The 12,428-nt window shown below is 39.2% G+C and overlaps 1 non-coding gene across 1 annotated transcript; it reads left to right on the top strand.

The window, feature by feature from the left end:
• Positions 1-9,634: 9,634 nt before the first annotated feature.
• Positions 9,635-9,742, top strand: LOC148577199 (small nucleolar RNA R71). Its single transcript, XR_015904007.1, has one exon. It is a non-coding gene; the product is annotated as a small nucleolar RNA R71 (small nucleolar RNA).
• The last annotated feature ends 2,686 nt before the right edge of the window (positions 9,743-12,428 follow it).

Raw genomic sequence — 12,428 nt, 5'->3', positions numbered from 1 at the left:
AGCACAACTCTCTGTTCAATTAAATTTATTTGCCAAAATTGGGACGGCGCGATCGCCTGGGTCACGCGATCGCGTGAGTGTGCGCCAGAAAATGGATGACGCGACCGCGTCGGCGATGCGGTCGCGTGATAAGGATTGTGCTTCCAGCACCAATCCAGCATCACTCTCGCACAATATTTCATTGTGCACCCTTTTACGTCGAAAACTCAGGGCACGCGGTCGCGTGGGAGACCATGATTCCCATGCGACGCGAACGCGTCAGCAACACGGTCGCGTGGGTTGATTTGTGCCATTGGCACGCCTCCAGCCACACTCCAGCGTGACTTTCTGTTCATTTTTAATTTTCTTTACTCTCCCTGTGACGCGGACGCGTCGCTGATGCGATCGCGTCGCGTAGCAAATTTTTTTTTTAAATAAAAACATGTAAATGCAGATGCACGAAAGTACTAAGAAAGAGAAGAGTTATTGAATAGGAAAAACTAAAAATAAAGAAAAGAACAATCATACCATGGTGGGTTATCTCCCACCTAGCACTTTGCTTTAACGTCCGTAAGTTGGACGCTCCACTAGCTCAATCTTCTGCTATGTGGGGATCTTCCAAGAGGAAGATCTCAAGCTCCTTATTTCTCTGCATCTTCTCGCCATGGTATAGCTTCAGGCGTTGTCCATTAACCTTAATAAGTTCAGAGCATGAAGGATGGCTTAGGTGATAAACTCCGTACGGTTCGGCCTTCTCTACTCTGTATGGACCTTCCCATCTTGATCTCAACTTGCCTGGCATGAGCCTTAGTCGAGATTTGTAAAGGATGACTAAATCCCCAAGTTGGAACTCTTTCTTCTTGATGTTTTGATCATGTACAGCCTTCATCTTTTCCTTGTATATTCTGGAGTTTTCATAAGCTTCTAGGCGAAGGCTCTCCAGTTCCTGCAGTTGCAACTTCCTTTCAGCTCCGGCTTTCTCAATTCCCATGTTGCACTCCTTAAATGCCCAAAAAGCTCTGTGTTCTACTTCAACTGGGAGATGACAAGCTTTTCTGTAAACCAAGCGGAAAGGACTCATCCCAATGGGTGTCTTGTATGCTGTCCTATATGCCCAGAGTGCATCTTGTAGCCTGGTGCTCCAGTCTTTTCTATGAGGCTTTACTATCTTTTGCAAGATATGCTTAATTTCTCTGTTTGACACCTCGGCTTGCCCATTAGTTTGGGGATGGTAAGCTGTTGCAACTTTATGAATTATCCCATACATCTTCATTAATCCTGTTAGTCTCCTGTTACAAAAATGGGTGCCTTGGTCACTCACGATTGCTCGTGGTGATCCGAAGCGACATATAATATGGTTTCTCACAAAGAAAACAACAATGTTAGCATCATCAGTGTGGGTAGGAATTGCTTCCACCCATTTGGAAACATAATCCACAGCTAACAATATATAAAAATATCCATTAGAGTTTGGAAATGGACCCATGAAGTCAATGCCCCAAACATCAAAAATTTCACAGAAAAGCATAATTTGTTGAGGCATCTCATCTCTCCTGGATATATTACCAAATTTCTGGCATGGGAGACAAGATTTACAAAACTCAGCCGCGTCTCTAAAAAGAGTAGGCCACCAGAATCCACAGTCTAAGATCTTTCTAGCTGTTCTTTGAGGACCAAAATGTCCTCCACTCTCAGAAGAGTGACATGCCTCTAAAATGGACTGGAATTCTGATTGAGGCACACAACGTCTAATTACTTGATCAGCGCCACATCTCCATAAATATGGGTCATCCCATATATAATATTTAGACTCGCTTTTCAGCTTGTCTCTTTGATGCTTAGAAAAATTTAGAGGAAATGTGCGGCTAACTAAATAATTAGCAGCAGGTGCATACCAAGGGACTACCTCAGATACTGCTTGCAGGTTATCAAAAGGAAAATTATCATCTATAGGAGTAGAATCATCCTTAATATGCTCAAGGCGACTCAAGTGGTCTGCCACTAAATTCTGATTACCACTCCTATCCTTTATTTCTAAATCAAATTCTTGTAACAGCAGTATCCAACGTATGAGTCTTGGTTTGGATTCCTTTTTAGCTAATAGATACTTTAAAGCTGCATGGTCTGAATACACTACTACTCTAGTACCAAGTAAATAAGCTCGGAATTTATCCAGAGCAAAAACAATAGCAAGAAGCTCTTTCTCAGTAGTAGTATAGTTGGACTGGGCAGTGTCTAAAGTCTTAGACGCATAAGCAATAACGAAAGGATCCTTACCTTTACGCTGAGCCAGCGCTGCTCCTACTGCATGGTTGGAAGCATCGCACACGATTTCAAATGGCTGGCTCCAGTCTGGTCCTCTCACAATTGGAGCTTGAGTAAGAGTAGTCTTCAGCTTATCAAACATTTGTTTGCAATCCTCACTGAACTCGAACTCAATATCCTTCTGCAGTAATCTGGATAAGGGAAGTGCGACCTTACTAAAGTTCTTAATAAATCTCCTGTAAAAACTTGCATGGCCAAGGAACGAACGGACTTCCCTCACAGAAGAGGGGTAAGGTAAACTAGAAATAACATTCACCTTTGCTGGGTCTACAGAAATGCCATTATTAGATACCACATGTCCTAATACAATCCCTTGTTTTACCATAAAGTGACATTTTTTGAAATTTAATACAAGGTTTGTATTAACACATCTATCTAATACTCTAGATAATCCATCTAAGCAAAGGCTAAAAGAATCATCATAAATGCTAAAATCGTCCATAAAAACTTCCATACAGTCCTCAATAAGATCAGAGAAAAGACTCATCATGCACCTTTGGAAAGTAGCTGGTGCATTGCACAAGCCAAAGGGCATTCTCTTGTAAGCATAAGTCCCAAAAGGACAAGTAAAAGTGGTCTTTTCCTGATCCTCAGGAGCTATATGAATCTGAAAATAACCTGTGTAACCATCTAAAAAGCAATAATGTGATTTACCTGACAGGCGATCCAGCATTTGATCAATGAATGGAAGTGGGTAGTGATCCTTACGGGTAGCTTGGTTGAGACGCCTGTAATCAATACGGACTCTCCAAGCATTCTGAACTCTAGTTGCTATGAGCTCTTGGTGCACGAAATTGTGATCTCTGGTAATGGCTCCAAAAACTTGGTGCTCTAATCTCAATTCATAATTTGTCACAACTTCGATACAACTAACTAGCAAGTGCACTGGGTCGTCCAAGTAATAAACCTTACGTGAGTAAGGGTCGATCCCACGGAGATTGTTGGTATGAAGCAAGCTATGGTCACCTTGTAAATCTCAGTCAGGCGGATATAAAATAGTTATGGAGTTTTCGAAAATAAATAATAAACTAAGGATAGAAACACTTATGTAATTCATTGGTGAGAATTTCAGATAAGCGTGTAGAGATGCTTTCGTTCCTCTGAATCTCTGCTTTCCCGCTGTCTTCATCCAATCAGTCTTACTCCTTTCTATGGCTGGCTTTATGCAAGGGCATCACCGTTGTCAATGGTTACATCCCCTCCTCTTGTGAAAATGGTCCAAATGCTCTGTCACAGCACGGCTAATCATCTGAGGTTCCCGATCATGCTGGAATAGGATTCACCCTCCTTTTGCGTCTGTCACTACGCCCAGCAATCGCGAGTTTGAAGCTCTTCACAGTCATTCAATCCCAGAATCCTACTCGGAATACCACAGACAAGGTTTAGACTTTCCGGATTCTCATGAATGCCGCCATCAATCTAGCTTACACCACGAAGATTCTGATTAAGAGATCCAAGAGATAATCATTCAATCGAAGGTAGAACGAAAGTGGTTGTCAGGCACGCATTCATAGGGAATGATGATGATTGTCACATTCATCACATTCAGGTTGAAGTGCGAATGAATATCTTAGAAGCGGAATAAGTTGAATTGAATAAAAAAACAGTAGTACTTTGCATTAATTTTTGAGGAACAGCAGAGCTCCACACCTTAATCTATGGAGTGTAGAAACTCTACCATTGAAAATACATAAGTGATAATGGAGTTCATTGGTCTCGGCCCCAGAGGGGAACCGGAGTAACCAAGACTGCGAATACAATGATAAAAAGTTCTATTTATACTAAACTAGTCACTAGGGTTTACAGAAGTAAGTAATTGATGCATAAATCCACTTTCGGGGCCCACTTGGTGTGTGCTTGGGCTGAGCTTGAATGTTACACGTTTAGAGGTCAATCTTGGAGTTGAACGCCAGCTTTTGTGCCATTTTGGGCATTGAACTCCACTTTGCAACTTGTTTCTGGCGCTGGACGCCAGAATTGGGCAGAGAGCTGGCGTTGAACGCCAGTTTGCGTCGTCTAAACTTGGGCAAAGTATGGACTATTATATATTTATGGAAAGCCCTAGATGTCTACTTTTCAACGCAATTGGAAGCGCACCATTTTGAGTTCTGTAGCTCCAGAAAATCCATTTTGAGTGCAGGGAGGTCAGAATCCAACAGCATCAGCAGTCCTTCTTCAACCTCTGAATCTGATTTTTGCTCAAGTCTCTCAATTTCAGCCAGAAAATACCTGAAATCACAGAAAAATACACAACTCATAGTAAAGTCTAGAAATGTGAATTTAACATAAAAACTAATAAAAACATCCCTAAAAGTAACTAGATTCTACTAAAAATATACTAAAAACAATGCCAAAAAGCGTATAAATTATCCGCTCATCACAACACCAAACTTAAATTGTTGCTTGTCCCCAAGCAACTGAAAATCAATTAGGATAAAAAGAAGAGAATATACTATAAATTCCAAACTACCAATGAAACATAGCTCCAATCAGATGAGCAGGACTTGTAGCTTTTTGCCTCTTGAATAGTTTTGGCATCTCACTTTATCCATTGAGGTTCAGAATGATTAGCATCTATAGGAACTCAGAGTTTAGATAGTGTCATTGATTCTCCTAGTTCAGTATGATGATTCTTGAACACAGCTATTTTATGAGTCTTGGCCGTGGCCCTAAGCACTTTGTTTTCCAGTATTACCACCGGATACATAAATGCCACAGACACATAATTGGGTGAACCTTTTCAGATTGTGACTCAGCTTTGCTAAAGTCCCCAATTAGAGGTGTCCAGGGTTCTTAAGCACACTCTTTTTTTTTTTGCTTTGGACCTTGACTTTAACCGCTCAGTCTCAAGTTTTCACTTGACACCTTCACGCCACAAGCACATGGTTAGGGACAGCTTGGTTTAGCCGCTTAGACCAGGATTTTATTCCTTTAGGTCCTCCTATCCACTGATGCTCAAAGCCTTGGGATCCTTTTTATTTGCCCTTGCCTTTTGGTTTTAAGGGTTATTGGCTTTTTGCTCTTGCCTCTTGGTTTTAAGAGCTTTTAGCTTTTTCTGCTTGCTTTTTCTCTCTAATTTTTTTTCGCTATTTTTTTTTCTTTTTTTTTTCTGCAAGCTTTGTTCTTTGCTGCTTTTTCTTGCTTCAAGAATCATTTTTATGATTTTTCAGATTATCAAATAACATGTCTCCTAGTCATCATTCTTTCAAGAGCCAACATATTTAACATTCTTAAGCAACAACTTCAAAAGATATATGCACTATTCAAGCATACATTCAGAAAACAAGAAGCATTGTCACCATATCAATATAATTAAACTAAGTTCAAGGATAAATTCAAAACTCATGTACTTCTTGTTCTTTTGAATTAAAACAGTTTTTTATTTAAGAGAGGTGATGGATTTATAGGACATTCATAACTTTAAGACAAAGTTACTAAATACTAATGATCATGTAATGAAGACACAAACATAGATAAGCACTTAACATAGAGAAAACGAAAACAGAGAATGTAAGAACAAGGAATGAGTCCACCTTAGTGATGGTGGTGTTTTCTTCTTGAGGAACCAATGATGTCCTTGAGCTCTTCTATGTCTCTTGCTTGTCTTTGTTGCTCCTCCCTCATTGCTTTTTGATCTTCTCTTATTTTATGAAGGATGATGGAGTGCTCTTGATGTTCCACCCTTAGTTGTCCCATGTTGGAACTTAATTCTCCTAGGGAGGTGTTGATTTGCTCCCAATAGTTTTGTGGAGGAAAATGCATTTGAGGCATCTCCGGGATCTCATGGTGATGAGCTTCCTACGCCTCTTGAGCTCCATGAATGAGCTCTCTTGCTTGCTCCATCTTTTTCTTAGTGATGGGCTTCTCTTCCTCAATGTGAATGTCTCCTTCTATGAAAGCTCCAGCTGAGTAACATAGATGGCAAATAAGATGAGGAAAAGCTAGCCTTGCCCCAGGGGAGGGCTTTTTGGCTATTTTGTAGAGTTCAAGGGAGATGACTTCATGAACTTCTACTTCCTCTCCAATCATGATGCTATGAATCATGATGGCCCGATCCACAGTAACTTCAGATCGGTTGCTAGTGGAGATGATGGAGCGTTGGATGAACTCCAACCATGCTCTAGCCACAGGCTTGAGGTCCAGTCTTAGTTGAACCGGCTTGCCTTTGGAGTCAATCTTCCATTGAGCTCCTTCCACATATATGTCCATGAGGACTTGGTCCAACCTTTGATTAAAGTTGACCCTTCTAGTGTAGGGGCGTGCATCTCCTTGCATCATAGGCAAGTTAAACGCCAACCTCACATTATAACATAATTCTTTGGATTCGGGTTCTTACTTTGATCATGGTTCCTAGTGATCCATGCATTGGCATAGAACTCTTGAACCATTAGGATGCCGACTTGTTGGATGGGGTTTGTTAGAACTTCCCAACCTCTTCTTTGGATTTCATGTCGGATCTTCGGATACTCATTTTTCTTGAGTTTGAAAGGGACCTCGGGGATCACCTTCTTCTTGGCCACAACATCATAGAAGTGGTCTTGATGAGCTTTGGAGATGAACCTTTTCCATCTCCCATGACTCGGAGGTAGAAGCTTTTGTCTTCCCTTTCCCTTTTCTAGAGGATTCTCCGGTCTTGGGTGCCATCAATGGTAATGGAAAAACAAAAAGCTTATGCTTTTACCACACCAAACTTAGAATTTTGCTCGCCCTCGAGCAAGAGAAGAAAGAATAGATGAAGAAGAAGAAGAAAATATGGAGAGGAGGGGGGAGGTGTGTTTCGGCCAAGAAGAGAAAAGAGGGTTGTGTTGTGTGAAAATGAGGAAGAATGGAGGGTTATATATAGGGAAGGGAGTGGGGGTAAGTTAGGCCATTTAGGGTGGGTTTGGGTGGGAAATTGATTTTGAATTTTGAAGGTAGGTGGAGTTTATGAGGTAGGTTTATGGGGAAGAGTGGATGGATGTGAGTGGTGAAGAGGTGATGGAGAAGAGAGATTGAGGTGATTGGTGAAGGGTTTTGGGGAAGAGTGTTTATGGGATTGTGTGAAAGAGGGGTGAGAAGAAGTAAGTGGAGGTAGGTGGGGATCCTGTGGGGTCCACAAATCCTGAGGTGATCCTGTGGGGTCCACAGATCCTGAGGTGTTCAAGGATTTACAACCTTGCACCCAATTAGGCATGTAAAATGCCCTTGCACACAACTCTGGGCGTTCAGCGCCAGATTGGTGCTTGTTCTGGGCGTTGAACGCCCATTTGTAGCCCATTTCTAGCGTTGAACGCCAGAACCATGCTTGTTCTGGGCGTTCAGCGCCAGCTCTTCTCCAGGGTGCATTTCTGGCGTTCAAACGGCCAGATGCTGCCCATTTCTGGCATTCAGCGCCAGAACCATGCTCTGTTCTGGCGTTGAACGCCCAAAACATGCTTCTTACTGGCGTTTAAACGCCAGTAAGGTCTTCCTCCAGGGTGTGATTTTTTTTCTGCTGTTTTTGATTCTGTTTTCAAGTTTTAAATTTATTTTGTGACTCCACATGATTATGAACCTAATAAAACATGAAAAATAATAAAAATAGAAATTAGATAAATAAAGATTGGGTTGCCTCCCAACAAGCGCTTCTTTAATGTCAATAGCTTGACAGTGGGCTCTCATGGAGTCTCACAGATATGCAGAGCTTTGTTGAGACCTCCCAACACCAAACTTAGAGTTTGGATATGGGGGTTTGACACCAAACTTAGAGTTTGGTTGTGGCCTCCCAACACCAAACTTAGAGTTTGATTGTGGGGGCTTTGTTTGACTCTGCTTTGAGAGAAGCTTTTTATGCTTCCTCTCCATGGATGCAGAGAGAGATCCTTGAGTTGTAAACACAAGGTGGTCCTCATTTATTTGAAGGATCAATTCTCCTCTATCCACATCAATCACAGCTCTTGCTGTGGCTAGGAAGGGTCTTCCAAGGATGATGAATTCATCCTCATCCTTCCCAGTATCTAGGACTATGAAATAGTAGGGATGTAAAGGCCTTCAACCTTTACTAACACATCCTCTACTTGTCCATAAGCCTGTTTTCTTGAATTGTCTGCCATCTCTAATGAGATTTTAGTGGCTGCACCCCAAAGATTCCCAGTTTCTCTATTACAGAGAGGGGCATGAGGTTTATTCCTAAACCAAGGTCACACAGAGCCTTAAAGATCATGGTGCCTATGGTACAAGGTATTAAGAACTTTCCAGGATCCTGTTTCTTCTGAGGCAATGTCAGTTGATCCAGATCACTTAGTTCATTGGTGAACATGGGAGGTTCATCTTCCCAAGTTTCAATGCCAAATAATTTGGCATTCAGCTTCATGATTGCACCAAGAAACTTGGCAGCTTGCTCTTCAGTAACGTCCTCATTCTCTTCAGAAGAGAAATACTCATCAGAGCTCATGAATGGCATAAGGAGATTTAATGGAATCTCTATGGTCTCTAGATGAGTCTCAGATTCCTTTGGTTCCTCAAAAGGAAGCTCCTTATTGATTACTGGACGTCCCAGGAGGTCTTCCTCCTTGGGATTCACGTCCTCTCCTTCCTTCACAGGTTCGGCCATGGGGATTAATTCAATGGCCTTGCACTCTCCTTTTGGATTTTCTTCTGTATTGCTTGGGAGAGTACTAGGAGGGATTTCAGTGATCCTTTTACTTAGCTAGCCCACTTGTGCTTCCAAATTTCTAATGGAAGACCTTGTTTCATTCATGAAACTTACAGTGGCCTTGGACAGATCAGAGACTAAGTTTGCTAAATTAGAAGTATTTTGTTCAGAGTTCTCTGTCAGTTGCTGAGTGGATGATGGAAAAGGTTTACTATTGTTAAACCTGTATCTTCCACCATTATTAAAGCCTTGTTGAGGCTTTTGATCCTTCCATGAGAAATTTGGATGATTTCTCCATGATGAGTTATAGGTGTTTCCATAAGGTTCACCTAAGTAATTTACCTCTGCTATTGCAGGGTTTTCAGGATCATAAGCTTCTTCTTCAGAAGATGCCTCTTGAGTACTGTTGGATGCAGCTTGCATTCCATTCAGACTCTGAGAAATCATATTGACTTGCTGAGTCAATATTTTATTCTGAGCCAGTATGGCATTCAGAGTATCAATTTCAAGAACTCCCTTCTTCATAGGCGTCCCATTACTCACAGGATTCCTCTCAGAAGTGTACATGAACTGGTTATTAGCAACCATGTCAATGAGTTCTTGAGCTTCTGTAGGTGTTTTCTTTAAGTGAATGGATCCACCTGCAGAAGTATCCAATGACATCTTTGATAGCTCAGATAAACCATCATAGAATATATCCAGGATGGTCTATTCTGAAAGCATGTCAGAAGGACACTTTTTGGTCAGCTGCTTGTATCTTTCCCAAGCTTCATAGAGGGATTCACCTTCTTTCTGTCTGAAGGTTTGAACATCCACTCTAAGCTTGCTCAGCTTTTGAGGAGGAAAGAACTTGGCTAAGAAAGCCGTGACTAGCTTATCCCAAGAGTTCAGGCTGTCTTTGGGTTGAGAGTCCAACCACACTCTAGCTCTGACTCTTACAGCAAAAGGGAAAAGCATGAGCCTGTAGACTTTAGGATTTACTCCATTGGTCTTAACAGTATCACATATCTGCAAGAATTCAGTTAAAAACTGAAAAGGATCTTCAGATGGAAGTCCATGAAACTTGCAATTCTGCTGCATCAGAGAAACTAATTGAGGTTTCAGCTCAAAGTTGTTTGCTCCAATGGCAGGAATGGAGATGCTTCTTCCATGTAAATTGGAATTTGGTGCAGTAAAGTCACCAAGCATTCTCCTTGCATTATTATTATTTTTGGCTGCCATCTCCTCTTCTTGTTCGAAAATTTCTGAAAGGTTGTCTCTGGACTGTTGTATTTTGGCTTCTCTTAGTTTTCTTTTCAGAGTCCTTTCAGGTTCTGGATCTGCTTCAACAAGAATATTCTTGTCTTTACTCTTGCTCATATGAAAAAGAGGGACAGAAAAATAATAATAATAGGGGCCCTTTTTACCACAGTATAAAGGTCCCTATGTGAGTAGAAGAAAAAGAAGAAGAAACAATTCGAACACAGATGGAAGAGGGGGTTCGAATTTGGGTGAGATGAAGTGTTAGTAGATGAATAAACAAATAGAAGGAGATAAGAGAGAGAGAGAATTTTCGAAAATAATTTTTGAAAAAGAGTTAGTGATTTTCGAAAATAGTTGTTGAAAAAGGTTAGTAATTTTCAAAAATTAAAATTAAAAATTAAAATAATTAGTTAATTAAAAAAGAGATTTTGAAAAAGAGGGAAGATATTTTCGAAAATTAGAGAGAGAGAGAGAGTTAGTTAGGTAGTTTTGAAAAAGATAAGAAACAAACAAAAAGTTAGTTAGTTAGTTGAAACAAATTTGAAAATTAATTTTGAAAAGATAAGAAGATAGGAAGTTAGAAAAGATATTTTAAAATCAATTTTTGAAAAAGATAAGATAAGAAGATATTTTTGAAAAGATATGATTGAAATTAGTTTTGAAAAAGATTTGATTTTTAAAATCACAATTGATGACTTGATTCACAAGAAATCACAAGATATGATTCTAGAACTCAAAGTTTGAATCTTTCTTAACAAGCAAGTAACAAACTTGAAATTTTTGAATCAAAACATTAATTGATGATGTTATTTTTGAAAATATGATGTAAAATTAAGAAAAATATTTTTGGAATTTTTGAAAATAGATAAGAAAAATGAAAAAGATTTGATTTTTGAAAAAGATTTTGAAAAAAAGATAAAATTTGAAAATTTGATTTGACTCATAGAAAACAACTAGATTTTAAAATTTTTTAAAAAAGTCAACTCAAATTTTCGAATTTTATGAGAGAAAAAGAAAAAGATATTTTTTTGATTTTTGAATTTTTATGATGAGAGAGAAAAATTAAAACATCATTTCCATGTTTTTCTCTTTTATTTTTGAATCAAAACAAGGAATGCATGCAAGAACACTATGAATGTCAAGATGAACACCAAGAACACTTTGAAGATTATGATGAACATCAAGAACTTATTTTTGAAAATTTTTAATGCAAAGAAAACATGCAAGACACCAAACTTAGAAATCTTTAATGCTTAGACACTAAGATTTCAAGAATGCATAAGAAAAACAAGAAAAGACACAAAACATGGAAACATCAAGATCAAACAAGAAGACTTATCAAGAACAACTTGAAGATCATGAAGAACACTATGAATGCATGAATTTTTCGAAAAATGCAAGATGAATATGCAATTGACACCAAACTTTCAACTTGACTCAAGACTCAAACAAGAAACACAAAATAATTTTTTGATTTTTATGATTTTATGATTTTTTTGTATTTTCTTTTAATTAATTTTTTTTTCGAAAATCATTTTGAAAAAGAAAAATAAGGATTCCAAAATTTTTAATATGAATTCCAGGAATCTTATGCTCTTTAGTCTAAAGCTCCAATCAAAGGGTCAGGCATGGCTTAATAGCCAGCCAAGCTTTAGTATGTAACTCAGACATGACACGCCTAACATGCCCTATAGAGGAATTAGATATGGCTTTACAGCCAGCGAGGCTTCAACATGCTTCATGAAACACTAGAATTCATTCTTAAAAATTCTGAAGAAAAATATATTTTTGAAAACATTTTTATTTTAAAATTTTTTTTTTGAAAAATATTTTTGAAAACTTTTTGAAAAGAAAACGAAAAGAAAGTTACCCAATCTGAGCAACAAGATGAACCGTCAGTTGTCCAAACTCGAACAATCCCCGGCAACGGCGCCAAAAACTTGGTGCACGAAATTGTGATCTCTGGTAATGGCTCCAAAAACTTGGTGCTCTAATCTCAATTCATAATTTGTCACAACTTCGATACAACTAACCAGCAAGTGCACTGGGTCGTCCAAGTAATAAACCTTACGTGAGTAAGGGTCGATCCCACGGAGATTGTTGGTATGAAGCAAGCTATGGTCACCTTGTAAATCTCAGTCAGGCGGATATAAAATAGTTATGGAGTTTTCGAAAATAAATAATAAACTAAGGATAGAAACACTTATGTAATTCATTGGTGAGAATTTCAGATAAGCGTGTAGAGATGCTTTCGTTCCTCTGAATCTTT

This window comes from Arachis ipaensis, chromosome B1 (assembly GCF_059453495.1).
Source record: "Arachis ipaensis isolate K30076 ecotype BB chromosome B1, ASM5945349v1, whole genome shotgun sequence".
NCBI classification, from domain to species: Eukaryota; Viridiplantae; Streptophyta; class Magnoliopsida; order Fabales; family Fabaceae; genus Arachis; species Arachis ipaensis.
Note: the sequence above shows the minus strand (reverse complement) of the source record. Positions and strands in the feature narration are given on the sequence as shown.